We start from the raw sequence: 15,894 nt of genomic DNA on the forward strand, positions 1-15,894 counted from the left end.
GCATTTCGGGCAAATTAGGTCAGTTTTGTCCCAGGATGCGACCCACATCAGTCAACTAAACACCCATTATTATTATTATTATTATAATCAAGGGGAAGCGCTAAACCCGGAGGATTATACAGCGCCTGGGGGGGGGGATGTGGAAGGCATTCAGGCTTAATTCGGGGAACTGGAGCACAGATTCAATTCCCTAAATCAAGAGCCCCTCACCAACATCAAGGAACCTTCCTTGAGGGGACTAAACACCCAGGTACCCATTTTATACAGATGGGAAAACAGGGACAGCAGGCGTCTTATGGAAACACGTTCTAATGTTTTCCAACCGTACCAGAGACTCGATTTCACTTGGTCAAGTATATCGTTCATTTCGTTGTGCTGTACGAACATGTTCCTGACTTTAGTCATCCTAGGAACAAAGGATCTCAGAAGTGATGTTCTGAAGATGGATCTAGAGTGTATAATTGCTGTTTGGTGCCCGTCTTGTTGTGTAGAAGCTCAGCTCTCACTGCTCTCTCTCTCTCTCTCTCTCTCTCTCTCTCTCTCTCTCTCTCTCTCTCTCTCTCTCTCTCTCTCTCTCAAGAATGGCTTCAGCAGCAGAGTAGAAATAAGAAGAGCGCCCATGACCAAAGCTTCTTGAAGGATATCAACAGTAGACACGTGTAAGAAAAAAGATGATAGAGGTGATGAAAAACTACGTTCCAGGGACACAAGAGCCAGTGAAGAAGTGGATTAACCAGCAAGGCCGAACCCGGTCTTCGCCTTACAGCCATCTGACAGGTCACAAAATATAAGTAGCCTGTGGAAACTAGCGACTCCATAGAACTGAGTTTTTAATACCTTAAAACTACTGGGAACGCTTGGAAGCACTTGATTTGTACTCGCTGGAGCGCAGGCGAGAGATACATCATAATCTACACTTAAGAGAATCCTAGAAGGAATGGTCCCTAATCTACACACAAATCACTCCCTAAGCAAAAGATTGGGTAGGCGGTGCAAAAATACCCCCGGTGAAAAGTAGGGGCGCCATTGGTACACTAAGAGAAAACACAACAGGTGTCCGAGGCCCAAGACTGTTCAACAACCTCCCACCATGCATAAGGGTAATTACCAATAGACTCCTGACAGCCTTCAAGAGGGAGCTGGACAGATGTTTGAAGTTGGTGCCGGATCAGCCGGGCTGTGGTTCCTATGTTGGACTACGTGCGGCCAGCAATAACAGCCTGGTTCATCCGGCCCTCATCCACCGAGAGGTCTGGTCGTGGACCGGGTCGTAGGGGTGTTGATCTCCGGGATACCCTACAGGTAGACTCCAGGGAATAAACTAGTCTATGAGCCACATGGATTGGCTGGTGTCATCTGGGGTGACGAATACTCAAAACTGATTTTCTATTAACTCTTGGTGTGCAATTTCAGAAAATGTATTTGTCTCATGTGTCATAACCTTGAGTTTGTTTCATGTGCCATAACCTTGTGTTTGTCTCGTGTGTCATAACCTTTGTTTGTCTCGTGTGTCATAACCTTGTGTTTGTCTCGTGTGTCATAACCATGAGTTTATTTCATGTGTCATAACCTTGTGTTTGTCTCGTGTGTGTAATAACCTTGTGTTTGTCTCGTGTGTGTCATAACCTTGTGTTTGTCTCGTGTGTGTCATAACTTTGTGTTTGTCTCGTGTATATCATAACCTTGTGTTTGTCTCATGTATGTCATAACCTTGTGTTTGTCTCGTGTCATAACCTTGTGTTTGTCTCGTGTGTGTCATAACCTTGTGTTTGTCTCGTGTCATAACCTTGTGTTTGTCTCGTGTGTCATAACCTTTTGTTTGTCTCGTGTGTTATAACCTTGTGTTTGTCGCGTGTGTCATAACCTTGTGTTTGTCTCGTGTGTCATAACCTTGTGTTTGTCGCGTGTGTGTCATAACCTTGTGTTTGCCTCGTGTGTCATAACCTTGTGTTTGTCGCGTGTGTGTCATAACCTTGTGTTTGTCTCGTGTGTGTCATAACCTTGTGTTTGTCTCGAGTATGTCATAACCTTGTGTTTATCTCGTGTATGTCATAACCTTGTGTTTGTCTCGTGTCATAACCTTGTGTTTGTCTCGTGTTATAACCTTCAGTTTGTCTCGTGTGTGTCATAAGCTTGTGTTTGTCTGGTGTGTGTAATAAACTTGTGTTTGTCTCGTGTATGTCATAACCTTGTGTTTGTCTCAAGTGTGTCATAACCTTGTGTTTGTCTCGTGTCATAACCTTGTGTTTGTCTCGTGTCATAACCTTGAGTTTGTCTGGTGTGTGTCATAACCTTGTGTTTGTCTGGTGTGTTGTCAAAACCTTGTGTTTGTCTGGTGTGTGTCATAACCTTGTGTTTGTCTCGTGTATGTCATAACCTTGTGTTTGTCTCGTGTATGTCATAACCTTGTGTTTGTCTCGTGTATGTCATAACCTTGTGTTTGTTTCGTGTATGTCATAACCTTGTGTTTGTCTCGTGTGTCATAACCTTGTGTTTGTCTCGTGTGTGTCATAACCTTGAGTTTGTCTCGTGTGTCATAACCTTGTGTTTGTCTCGTGTATGTCATAACCTTGTGTTTGTCTCGTGTATGTCATAACCTTGTGTTTGTCTCGTGTGTGTCATAACCTTGAGTTTGTCACGTGTGTCATAACTTTGAGTTTGTCTCGTGTGTCATAACCTTGAGTTTGTCTCGTGTGTGTCGTAACCTTGTGTTTGTCTCGTGTGTGCCATAACATTGTGTTTGTCTCGTGTGTGTCATAACCTTGAGTTTGTCTCGTGTGTCATAACCTTGTGTTTGTCTCGTGTATGTCATAACCTTGTGTTTGTCTCGTGTGTGTCATAACCTTGAGTTTGTCTCGTGTGTCATAACCTTGAGTTTGTCTCGTGTGTGTCATAACCTTGTGTTTGTCTCGTCTGTGTCAACTTTGTGTTTGTCTCGTGTGTCATAACCTTGCTTGTCTCGTGTGTGTCATAACCTTGAGTTTGTCTCGTGTGTCATAACCTTGTGTTTGTCTCGTGTGTGTCATAACCTTGTGTTTGTCTCGTGTCATAACCTTGAGTTTGTCTAGTGTCATAACCTTGAGTTTGTCTCGTGTGTCATAACCTTGAGTTTGTCTCGTGTGTCATAACCTTGTGTTTGTCTCGTGTGTGTCAACCTTGTGTTTGTCTCGTGTGTCATAACTTTGTTTGTCTCGTGTGTGTCATAACCTTGAGTTTGTCTCGTGTGTCATAACCTTGTGTTTGTCTCGTGTGTGTCATAACCTTGTGTTTGTCTCGTATCATAACCTTGTGTTTGTCTCGTGTGTCATAACGTTGTATTTCTCTCGTGTGTCATAACGTTGTATTTGTCTCGTGTGTGTCATAACCTTGTGTTTGTCTCGTGTGTGTCATAACCTTGAGTTTCTCTCGTGTGTGTCATAACCTTGTGTTTGTCTCGTGTGTGTCATAACCTTGAGTTTCTCTCGTGTGTCATAACCTTATGTTTGTCTCGTGTGTGTCATAACCTTGTGTTTGTCTCGTGTCATAGCCTTGTGTTTGTCTCGTGTGTCATAACCTTGTGTTTGTCTCGTGTGTCATAACCTTGAGTTTGTCTCGTGTGTGTCATAACCTTCTGTTTGTCTCGTGTGTGTCATAACCTTGAGTTTGTCTCGTGTGTCATAACCTTGAGTTTCTCTCGGGAGTGTCATAACCTTGTGTTTGTCTCGTGTGTCATAACCTTGAGTTTGTCTCGTGTGTCATAACCTTGTGTTTGTCTCGTGTCATAACCTTGTGTTTGTCTCGTGTCATAACCTTGTGTTTGTCTCGTGTGTCATAACCTTGTGTTTGTCTCGTGTGTCATAACCTTGTGTTTGTCTCGTGTGTCATAACCTTATGTTTGTCTCGTGGGTGTCATAACCTTGTGTTTGTCTAGTGTCATAATCTTTTGTTTGTCTCGTGTGTCATAACCCTGTTTGTCTGGTGTGTCATAACCTTATGTTTGTCTCGTGTGTCATAACCTTGTGTTTGTCTCGTGTGTCATAACCTTGAGTTTCTCTCGGGAGTGTCATAACCTTGTGTTTGTCTCGTGTGTGTCATAACCTTGAGTTTGTCTCGTGTGTCATAACCTTATGTTTGTCTCGTGTGTGTCATAACCTTGTGTTTGTCTCGTGTCATAACCTTGTGTTTGTCTCGTGTGTCATAACCTTGTGTTTGTCTCGTGTCATAACCTTGTGTTTGTCTTGTGTGTAATAACCTTATGTTTGTCTCGTGTGTGTCATAACCTTGTGTTTGTCTAGTGTCATAATCTTATGTTTGTCTCTTGTGTGTCATAACCTTGTTTGTCTCGTGTGTCATAACCTTGTGTTTGTCTCGTGTGTCATAACCTTTTGTTTGTCTCGTGTGTCATAACCCTGTTTATCTCGTGTGTCATAAGCTTATGTTTGTCTCGTGTGTCATAACCTTGTGTTTGTCTCGTGTGTCATAACCTTGTGTTTGTCTCGTGTCATAACCTTATGTTTGTCTCGTGTGTCATAACCTTGTGTTTGTCTAGTGTGTGTCATAATCATGTGGGGGTTCGAACACGTGGATAGGGAAAAGTAATACTCACGTAGGCTGGAAGTACGTATAATTACGGATAATGTGTGAAGCGCCCTAACAGCCGTGAACCTGCCTCCTTGCTCACTCTCGTATAACTGACCGCCCACAGTACCCATATGTGAGGGGGTCTTTGAAATACTGCTGTGGTCAGCACAATATGAATACAGACAGTGACGGTTGGTAGTGAGTCATCTACTGGTACATTGGTTACTGGTAACTGGTTACTGACTATCCAAGAGTTCAATCCCACCGCTGCCACCATTTATCATGTGGGGGTTCGAACACGTGGATAGGGAAAAGTAATACTCACGTAGGCTGGAAGTACGTATAATTACGGATAATGTGTGAAGCGCCCTAACAGCCGTGAACCTGCCTCCTTGCTCACTCTCGTATAACTGACCGCCCACAGTACCCATATGTGAGGGGGGTCTTTGAAATACTGCTGTGGTCAGCACAATATGAATACAGACAGTGACTCAGGCAGAGACGGTTGGTAGTGAGTCATCTACTGGTACACTGGTTACTGGTAACTGGTTACTACTACTGAGATCATAACCTTGTGTTTGTCTCGTGTGTCATAACCTTGTGTTAGTCTCGTGTGTGTCATAACCCTGTGTTTGTCTCGTGTGCCATAACCTTGTGTTTGTCTCGTGTGTCATAACCTTGTGTTTGTCTCGTGTGTGTCATAACCTTGTGTTTGTCTCGAGTGTGTCATAACCATGTGTTTGTTTCGTGTGTGTCATAACCTTGAGTTTCTCTCGTGTGTCATAACCTTGTGTTTGTCTCGGGTGTGTCATAATCTTGTGTTTGTCTCGTGTGTCATAACCTTGAGTTTGTCTCATGTGTGTCATAACCTTGAGTTTGTCTCGTGTGTGTCATAACCTTGTGTTTGTCTCGTGTGTGTCATAACCTTGTGTTTGTCTCGTGTGTCATAACCTTGTGTTTGTCTCGTGTGTCATAACCTTGTGTTTGTCTCGTGTGTGTCATAACCTTATGTTTGTCTCGTGTGTGTTATAACCTTATGTTTGTCTCGTGTGTGTTATAACCTTGTGTTTGTCTCGTGTGTGTTATAACCTTGTGTTTGTCTCGTGTGTCATAACCTTGTGTTTGTCTCGTGTGTCATAACCTTGTGTTTGTCTCGTGTGTCATACCCTTGTGTTTGTCTCGTGTGTCATAACTTTGTGTTTGTCTCGTGTGTCATAACCTTAAGTTTGTCTCGCGGGTGTCATAACTTTGTGTTTGTCTCGTGTGTCATAACCTTGTGTTTCTCTCGTGTGTCATAACCTTGTGTTTGTCTCGTGTGTGTCATAGCCTTGTGTTTGTCTCGTGTGTGTCATAACCTTGAGTTTGTCTCGTGTGTCATAACCTTGAGTTTGTCTCGTGTGTCATAACCTTGTGCTTGTCTCGTGTGTCATAACCTTGTGTTTGTCTCGTGTGTGTCATAACCTCATGTTTGTCTCGTGAGTGTCATAACCTTGAGTTTGTCTCGTGTGTCATAACCTTGTGTTTGTCTCGTGTGTCATAACCTTGTGTTTGTCTCGTGTGTCCTAACCTTGTGTTTGTCTCGTGTGTCATAACCTTGTGTTTGTCTCGTGTGTGTCATAACCTTGAGTTTGTCTCGCGTGTGTCATAACCTTGAGTTTGTCTCGTGTGTGTCATAACCTTGAGTTTGTCTCGTGTGTGTCATAACCTTGTGTTTGTCTCGTGTGTGTCATAACCTTGAGTTTGTCTCGTGTGTCACAACCTAATGTTTGTCTCGTGTCATAACCTTGTGTTTGTCTCATGTGTCATAACCTTGTTTGTCTCGTGTGTCATAACCTTATGTTTGGCTCGTGTGTCATAACCTTGAGTTTGTCTCGTGTGTCACAACCTTATGTTTGTCTCGTGTCATAACCTTGTGTTTGTCTCATGTGTCATAACCTTGTTTGTCTCGTGTGTCATAACCTTATGTTTGGCTCGTGTGTCATAACCTTGAGTTTGTATCGTGTGTCATAACCTCGTGTTTGTCTCGTGTGTCATAAACTTGTTTGTCTCGTATGTCATAACCTTGTGTTTGTCTCGTGTGTTTGTCATAACCTTGTGTTTGTCTTGTTTGTGTCATAACCTTGTGTTTGTCTCGTGTGTGTCATAACCTTGAGTTTGTCTCGTGTGTGTCATAACCTTGAGTTTGTCTCGTGTGTCATAACCTTGTGTTTGTCTCGTGTGTCATAACCTTGTGTTTGTCTCGTGTGTCATAACCTTGTGTTTGTCTCGTGTGTGTCATAACCTTGTGTTTGTCTCGTGTGTGTCATAACCTTGTGTTTGTCTTGTGTGTCATTACCTTTTGTTTGTCTCGTGTGTCATAACCTTGTGTTTGTCTCGTGTCATAACCTTGTGTTTGTCTCGTGTGTCATAACCTTATGATTGTCTCGTGTGTCATAACCTTGTGTTTGTCTCGTGTGTGTCATAACCTTGTGTTTGTCTCGTGTGTCATAACCTTGTGTATGTCTCGTGTGTGCCATAACCTTGTGTTTGTCTGGTGTGTGTCATAACATTGTGTTTGTCTCGTGTCATAACCTTGTGTTTGTCTCGTGTCATAACCTTGAGTTTGTCTCGTGTGTGCCATAACCTTGTGTTTGTCTGGTGTGTGTCATAACCTTGAGTTTGTCTCGTGTGTCATAACCTTGTGTTTGTCTCGTGTGCGCCGTAACCTTGAGTTTGTCTCGTGTGTGTCATAACCTTGAGTTTGTCTCGTGTGTCATAACCTTGTGTTTGTCTCGTGTGTCATAACCTTGTGTTTGTCTCGTGTATGTCATAACCTTGTGTTTGTCTCGTGTCATAACCTTGTGTTTGTCTCGTGTGTCATAACCTTGTGTTTCCAAGTACTGATATTTCTATGTTATCGATATAATTTAATACAATTTTCAGGAAAATACATGTTATATTTAATTTTGTATAGAACTAAATAATGTCACCATTAATATAACGTTATGTCAATTATACTGCATGTGCTTTTAAATTTTTCCATGTACATGGTGATACCTGGAGGGGGTTTAGGGGTCAATGCCCCCGCGGCCCGGTCCGTGACATGGCCTGGTGATGGATCAGGGCCTGATTAACCAGGCTGTTACTGTTGGCCGAACGTAAACCGACGTACAAACCACAGCCCTGCTGTGGTTCGTTGGTAACTTAAATGATTTGCTGGCTGTGTGCAGCAGTAAACGACCTCTCTACCTTTCCCAGCTCTGATACATTTCCTGCCTTGGAAGGAGCCGTCAACACCAAATAATATGCTAAACAGTGGTACACAAGTGATTTGATCAGTGTCAGCAATGGCATTGCTTTCGTCCTGTGAGATGGTCCTCGTTTTTTTTTATTCTATGCTCATTTTGACTCAAAGTTTGGAGTTCTCCATTCTTTACATATCTGAGTAGTTGAAATTCATCACCACTGAACACTAATTTTCTACTGCCCACCGCAAGACTGTTGAAACCTGACTGCAAATTTCTGTATCATCAACTGCTAGCTATAATATACAAGTCAGTGTAAACAGGGCAACTGCCGGAGGTACTAAAGACAACAAATGTAGTCCAAACATTTAAGAGACAGGGAGGCAGCCTTAAACTACAGGCAAGCCAAGAAACCTTGACACGTATATAATGTAATGAAATGGGACAAAAATCATGTGCTTAACAATATTTTATTACATGTAAACTACATTTTGTATACTGCAAAACAGAAATAAAGTTGTATTGTGTTGTATAGAAAAGCGGAGCACCAGAAGAGCAGCTTCCTAAACACAGGCTTCAGAGATGGCAAACTGTCTCACAGACCAGCTGGACTTCTATCACAGATTAACAGAAATAAAGCAGGAATAAGAGGGACTGTATATTCCAGGGTTGCAAGAAGACATTCGATGCTGTACTGCACTAGAGATTGGACCAAAAACTAGAAATGAAAAGAGGAATCACAGCAGAGGTGTTCATGTGGATCAAAGCAGTAGAGGCAGAACCCAGTAGGGTTCAAACAAGTGGCTACTGGAATTCAACCTCAGAAACAGCAAAGCTATGAAAACTGAGGAAGGGGAAAGAAGACTGAAAACAGAGTACAGACTGGGGGCAGGAGTTGCAACCTTTACTCAATGTGAAGGACATAGGAGTGAGCATAGTCCCAAACCTATCACCAGAGGAAAACATCAAACTGACTAACTTCTGAGGCAGATGCACTTTTAACAAATTAAGTAACAGCTCTCCGGAGCCTCAACAAAGAATGACTCGCCATCAGGCTTACTTTGGAGTATGCAGCACCATCGTGAAGCTCACAGCTAACAAGGCATATCAAGAAACTGGAGAAAGTGTAGAGCCTCGCAACAAGATTTGTCCCGGTACAGAGAAAAAATGTCTATAACTAGAGACTAAAGGAAAATGATCCATATGACGTTAGAAGCGCAAAAAAAGGACCAGGGTAGACATAATTGCGACACACAAGATACTCAGAAGGCACCTAAGGCTACCTAAGCTGTTGTCTTCATTGACTCTACTTCTCAGTTTGCTCCACTCGTCCACAATACTCAAGAATCAGTATTTCCTAGCCTAACCAAACATACCAAAGCTAACCAAACTAATAACCAGCTAAAAAAGTGATTTTTTTTTTACCATATTTTGCACTTTTACTGGGGGCTTTTATCCTAGAGGTATTTTATCCCTAGGGGGAGAGAGGTTAGTCCTGGGGTTCTAACTAGCTTCGCTTTAGCATCCCCTCCTGGGTGATACGCCCCTGGGTTACACTTCATTTTCATATATCCTTAGTAAGGCCTCATTTAGATCATGCTGTTCAGTTCTGGTCCACATATTACAGAATGTACATAAATGTGCTGGAAAACACAGAATGATGAAGTTAATCCCATATATCAGAAAACTTTTTCTACAAAGAAAGACAGGCAGAAGGCACCGAACTTACATTCTCTGGAGATGTGTATAATTAGCGTTTGTTTTACAAAATCTATATGGCACAATATAAATCATGTTAAATAAATTGGTTTACTATGTTAATTTTTATTTGTGAAATAAATACGTTTGTTTATAGCGTTAGATTAGTTGTTTTGAATTTGCAGTAAACCTAATACCAAGAAAGAGGTGTATTTGTATGTGTGGGGAGGAGGGGCGCTAGGGATGTGTCCTGGGAGACAAAGGGGCGGCAGCCTGAAAAAAAAGTTTCGGAACCACTGGCTTAGTATCTAAAAACTTTCCTTTTAGAATTGAGGATTAGATGTGAATCCAAAATAAACTTGTATGAAATAATTAATTACCCATTCAATAGTTCGAAATTTATATTGTAATCCCCTGCCGTACACTCATCATTTGTAATGAATATAATACACCTGCTACAATGATTCATGATGAACTTAAAATACCATCCTGTGTGATAGTGACACGCTATATAAACAACCTCAGACCTGTAATTATTCAAGTTGAACTAAATCAGCAAAATCATTGTGTGAAGACCAGGTAGTACATTGGTGTGTAAGGCAAGCATAGTTCACTCTTGCTCTAACCTTGTATAATAATGTCATACAAGTCAGGGCAGCCACACAATGAAGCCTACCAATTGTTGATTAAAAAAATTATTAATGGTAAATATTGTTAGTGATCTTGTACTAAATTTAGTAATGACAACATTATTAACATTATTATTAATTCATTAGTTACCCTATAATCATATTCGCATTCACTTCCTTTATTTTCTCTTTAATAATTATTTGGATTATCATTATCCTTGTTATCAATATATTTTCTAATCAATACAATTCCATAAAATAAAGCGCCTTAAGCCCAATTATTAATGTATTATGTCATCCTGGTTAAAATTAATAGAGCCTCGTGTTAAATATGGATTCTAATGTTTATATTTAGGCTTGTGACGTCACTGCCACAGACAAGAGTTGGGGGGACACAGGTTGTCTCCGATGTATAAAATACTTTTTAGTGACCTTATCATTATTTATGGGTGGTTTAAGAGTTCACGTGGCATATATAAATGTTCAGAGAGACGGGATAAGATAGCAGAGACGAGGAGAGAGGAGACAGTCAAGTTTAAATACTGTGACAGTGAAGAAGCAAGCATCTATCCAGTGGCAGCATACCAGCAGAATTTAGTTTTTTCCCCTGCTTTTATCACAGCTCTTCTTAGACCACTGCTGTTACCACCCTAGACTACTGCTGTTACCACTGCTCCTCCTAGACTACAAGTATTACCACTGCTCCTAGACTACAAGTATCACCACTGCTCCTAGACTACAAGTATTACCACTGCTCCTAGACTACTGCTGTTACCACTTAACCTTCTAGATTTCTGTTGTTACCAGAGATCCTTCCACATATTTCTTTAGTTACACAAGAATGAAGGAACACTGCAGTAGGCCTACTGGCTAAAAGCTAGGCAGGTTTAACTCTCACCCACTCATATACACGTCCAATCTATGTTTAAAGCTATCCGCTTCAATGACACTACCTGGGGGTTTGTTCCACTCATCCACAACTCGATTACCAAACCAGTAGTTCCCTATAGCCTTTCTAAATCTAAATTTCTCCAATTTGAAATCAGTGTTGCGAGTCCTGTCTTGGCTAGACATTTTTAGCACCATATTTATATCCCCTTTATTTATTTGTGCACTTTTCATATCCCCAAATTCCACGTCTTTCCAGAGAGTGCAAGTTAGTGAATTCAGTCTATCCTCGTAGGAAAGGATTCTGATACATGGGATCAACTTCGTCATCCTTCTCTGTACATCTAGTGTAATGTCCATCCTATAATAGGGAGACCAGAACTGAGTAGCATGATCTAAATAGAGCTTACCAAAGATATATAAAGTTGAAGTATGACCTGAGGACTTCTATTATCTGTCTTGATAAGAAACTAAGAATTCTATTAGCTTTATTGTGAACACTTACGCACTGTTGTCTTGGCATTAGATTACTACTAAACAAAACTCCTATTTTTTCGCACTCAATTTGACTAAGATCTACATTATTTAGGCTATTTTCTTTTCCTCGGATTAGAACCTTACATTTGTCTGCATTCAACCGCATCTGCAACTTTCCTAACTATAACTACCGCTCCCTCCCAGATTTCTGCTGTTACCAGCGCATCTCCCAGATTTTTGCTGTTACCTGCGCATCTCCCAGATTTCTGCTGTTACCAGCGCATCTCCTAGATTTCTGCTGTTACCAGCGCATCTCCCAGATTTTTGCTGTTGCCAGCGCATCTCCCAGATTTTTGCTGTTGCCAGCGCATCTCCCAGAATTCTACTCTTGCCAACGCATCTCCCAGATTTCTGCTGTTACCAGCCCATCTCCCAGTTTTCTGCTATTGCCAGGGCATCTCCCAGATTTATACTCTTGTCAGCACATCTCCCAGAGTTGTCATTACTGGCGCTGAGACATTCCAGGATTCCCGTCTCACTCACAGCCAAGGAAATTCGCAGAAGCGCCGAGGTCAAACTTCCTCCAGCAGGAAGGAAACTACATCATTGGAAATAAAGTCAATTATTTTTTATACTTTCCTGAGTCATTCTAGGTTAAATCTACATAACATAACACATATAAAGAGTGCTAAATACGATTTAGGTCTCCTCATAAACAATAAAAATTTAATATTACTTATTGACACAACGAGAAAAATTTCACTCTCCCATCCCTCGAATCAAGGCTCATTGCCTGTTATTCCCCAGCCACTGCATGACTCCTACAGGATTAACGCTTCCCCAATAATTCTGCCTACGTCCACGTTCCCTGTGTCGTATAGACACCTCTGCTACTTGTGCATGTTCCTTGTGTCATCTAGACACCTGTGCTGCCTGCCCATGTTCCATGTGTCGTCTAGACACCTCTGCGGCCTGTCCATGTTCCCTGTTCTCTCGTATCCTTTCTGTCATATCTGTCGTGTAAAAATAAAGGGAGATAGTAATTGTAACACTTACGGGTAATGATGCCAACTATAACGATTGAGAAACAATTCTGAAACTGAATTATGTATAGAAATGGGCATGGTAATAGGGAAGATAAATTTTACAAATAGTCATGGCAATACGTAAGATTTGTTTTAGAAATAGGCATGGCAATAGGATAGATTGTTTTAGAAATAGGCATGGTAATAGGTAATATTTGTTTTAGAAAAAAGTAAGATATGTTTTAGAGTTAGGCATTGTAAAAGGTAAAATTTAATTTAGAAATAGATATAGCAATATATTTTAGATTCAAATTTTGTCGCCAAAGTGGCTAATTTGCTGTGCACCCCATATCCATCCTGCAGTAGGTAGCGCAAGAGCATATGGATACACAAAAGGCCTAGGAACTAGGCTACCCAAAAAGGTTGAGACGTACATTTGGATTTATATATATATATATATATATATATATATATATATATATATATATATATATATATATATATATATATATATATATATATATATATATAGTTGACTTATGTGCTGCAAGCAAATTTAGGAAATTTACTTAATATGTCTGGTATCTTATTTTCATTAATAAGATACAGTGACACATCACTTACGTAGGTTATTATACTATGTATTCCTCATAAAGTAGACAATTAAGCACATAGTTCAAGATAACGACCATAGCGGTGGCCACATACTTGGCATTTGGTTTGACTATAATCTGTGTCTACCAAACTGCCAGAAACACTTGTAACCAAGCCTAAGCCTGGCTACAACAACATCAGTCACTGCTCATATTCCAAGTTGCTCCATAAATGTATTTATTTACGTTCATTTTATCACAGAGGATGGTAGATTTACTCAGGCTTCTAATTGCATTCTTATAAAGTTAAATTTCACCGCTTACTTCTCTCATGACGGATACAAGCTTGGTGGGCAGACTAGTGAGTGTTGTAAGAGGTGCAACTGGTAAATCAGGTCACTCTAGTGGCATCTACAGTGTGATTAAGAGGTAGATGGAGTATAAGGATAATGACATCAGTGGGTAAGAATAGAGAAGGGAGAGTGAATGAACCAGATATAAAAAGACGGGAGATAGAAGCAACTATTTGAAAAAAAAAAAAGGTTTTCCAGAGAGTACACGTAATCAGTAGGAGGACGAAGAGGCAAGAAGTAGATTTCAGAACGAAGTGATGAAGTGTTAAACAAGTTTGTGGGTAAAGGAGGGAGGGTGCGAGTGTAAAGGAGAAAAACTGGTGGAATGATAAAGAGGGTGGTAGGGTTGGGAAAAAAAAAAGAGCTTATGAGAGGTTTTCACAATGGAAAAATGATACACAGAAAGCGGAGTATAAGAAGAAAAAAGCAGAGACTAAAATAGTAGAGAAGTGTAAAAGACGATCCAGTGAGAGAATTGGGAAAATGGGAGGGGGAAGAGGGTCGCCTAGCAACAAGCTTTGTGGGGAATAAGAAACAGTTTTGGAGGCTTAAAAATTTAAAAAGTCTGAGGAACAAACTGACTTGGCATTTAAAAAACCAGAGATGTTAGATGAGGAGATACTTGAAGGCGCTTAATGAGCAGTGGTAGGATAACAGTTCTTAACTTGATAATGAGCAGTGGTAGGATAACAGTTCTTAACTTGTTAATGAGTAGTGGTAGGATAGCAGTTCTTGTTAATGAGCAGTGGTAGGATAGCAGTTCTTAACTTGTTAATGAGCAGTGGCAGGATAGCAGTTCTTGTTAATGAGCAGTGGCAGGATAGCAGTTCTTGTTAATGAACAGTGGCAGGATAGCAGTTCTTGTTAATGAGCAGTGGCAGGATAGCAGTTCTTAACTTGTTAATGAGCAGTGGTAGGATAATAGTTCTTGTTAATGAGCAGTGGTAGGATAATAGTTCTTGTTAATGAGCAGTGGTAGGATAATAGTTCTTGTTAATGAACAGTGGTAGGATAGCAGTTCTTGTTAATGAGCAGTGGTAGGATAGCAGTTCTTAACTTGTAAATGAGCAGTGGTAAGATAACAGTTCTTGTTAATTAATGAGCAGGGGTAGGATAACAGCTCTTAACTTGTAAATGAGAAGTGGTAAGATAACAGTTCTTGTTAATTAATGAGCAGTGGTAGGATAACAGTTCTTGTTAACAAGCAGTGCTACGATAGCAGTTCTTAACATGTTAATGAGCAGTGGTAGGGTAACAGTTCTTGTTAACAAGCAGTGCTACGATAGCAGTCCTTAACATGTTAATGAGCAGTGGTGGGGTAACAGTTCTTGTTAACAAGCAGTGCTACGATAGCAGTTCTTAACTTGTTAATGAACAGTGGTATGACAACAGTTCTTGTTAACAGTGGTAGGATTACAGTTCTTGTTAACAAGCAGTGGTAGGATAACAGTTCTTGTTAACAAGCACTGGTAGGATAACAGTTCTTGTTAACAAGCAGTGGTAGGATAACAGTTCTTGTTAACAAGCAGTGGTAGGATAACAGTTCTTGTTAACAAGCACTGGTAGGATAACAGTTCTTATTAACAAGCAGTGGTAGGATAACAGTTCTTGTTAACAAGCAGTGGTAGGATAACAGTTCTTGTTAACAAGCACTGGTAGGATAACAGTTCTTGTTAACAAGCAGTGGTAGGATAACAGTTCTTGTTAACAAGCAGTGGTAGGATAACAGTTCTTGTTAACAAGCAGTGGTAGGATAACAGTTCTTGTTAACAAGCAGTGGTAGGATAACAGTTCTTGTTAACAAGCAGTGGTAGGATAACAGTTCTTGTTAACAAGCAGTGGTAGGATAACAGTTCTTGTTAACAAGCAGTGGTAGGATAACAGTTCTTGTTAACAAGCAGTGCTACGATAGCAGTCCTTAACATGTTAATGGGCAGTGGTAGGATAACAGTTCTTGTTAACAAGCAGTGCTACGATAGCAGTTCTTAACTTGTTAATGAACAGTGGTAGGATAACAGTTCTTGTTAACAAGCAGTGCTACGATAGCAGTCCTTAACATGTTAACAAGCAGTGGTAGGATAACAGTTCTTGTTAACAAGCAGTGGTATGATAACAGTTCTTGTTAACAAGCAGTGGTATGATAACAGTTCTTGTTAACAAGCAGTGGGAGGATAACAATTCTTGTTAACAAGCAGTGGTATGATAACAGTTCTTGTTAACAAGCAGTGGTATGATAGTTCTTGTTAACAAGCAGTGGTATGATAACAGTTCTTGTTAACAAGCAGTGGGAGGATAACAATTCTTGTTAACAAGCAGTGGTATGATAACAGTTCTTGTTAACAAGCAGTGGTAGGATAACAGTTCTTGTTAACAAGCAGTGGTAGGATAACAGTTCTTGTTAACAAGCAGTGGCAGGATAACAGTTCTTGTTAACAAGCAGTGGTATA

The 15,894-nt window shown here is 40.6% G+C and overlaps 1 protein-coding gene across 2 annotated transcripts in view; it reads right to left on the reverse strand.

Annotated features, from left to right (window-relative positions):
• LOC128688354 (glutamate [NMDA] receptor subunit 1) overlaps positions 1 to 15,894 on the reverse strand; it is a 220,393-nt gene that overhangs the window by 131,382 nt on the left and 73,117 nt on the right. The gene's annotated exons all lie outside the window — the stretch shown is intronic.

Source organism: Cherax quadricarinatus, chromosome 19 (genome assembly GCF_038502225.1).
Source record: "Cherax quadricarinatus isolate ZL_2023a chromosome 19, ASM3850222v1, whole genome shotgun sequence".
Taxonomy (NCBI): domain Eukaryota; kingdom Metazoa; phylum Arthropoda; class Malacostraca; order Decapoda; family Parastacidae; genus Cherax; species Cherax quadricarinatus.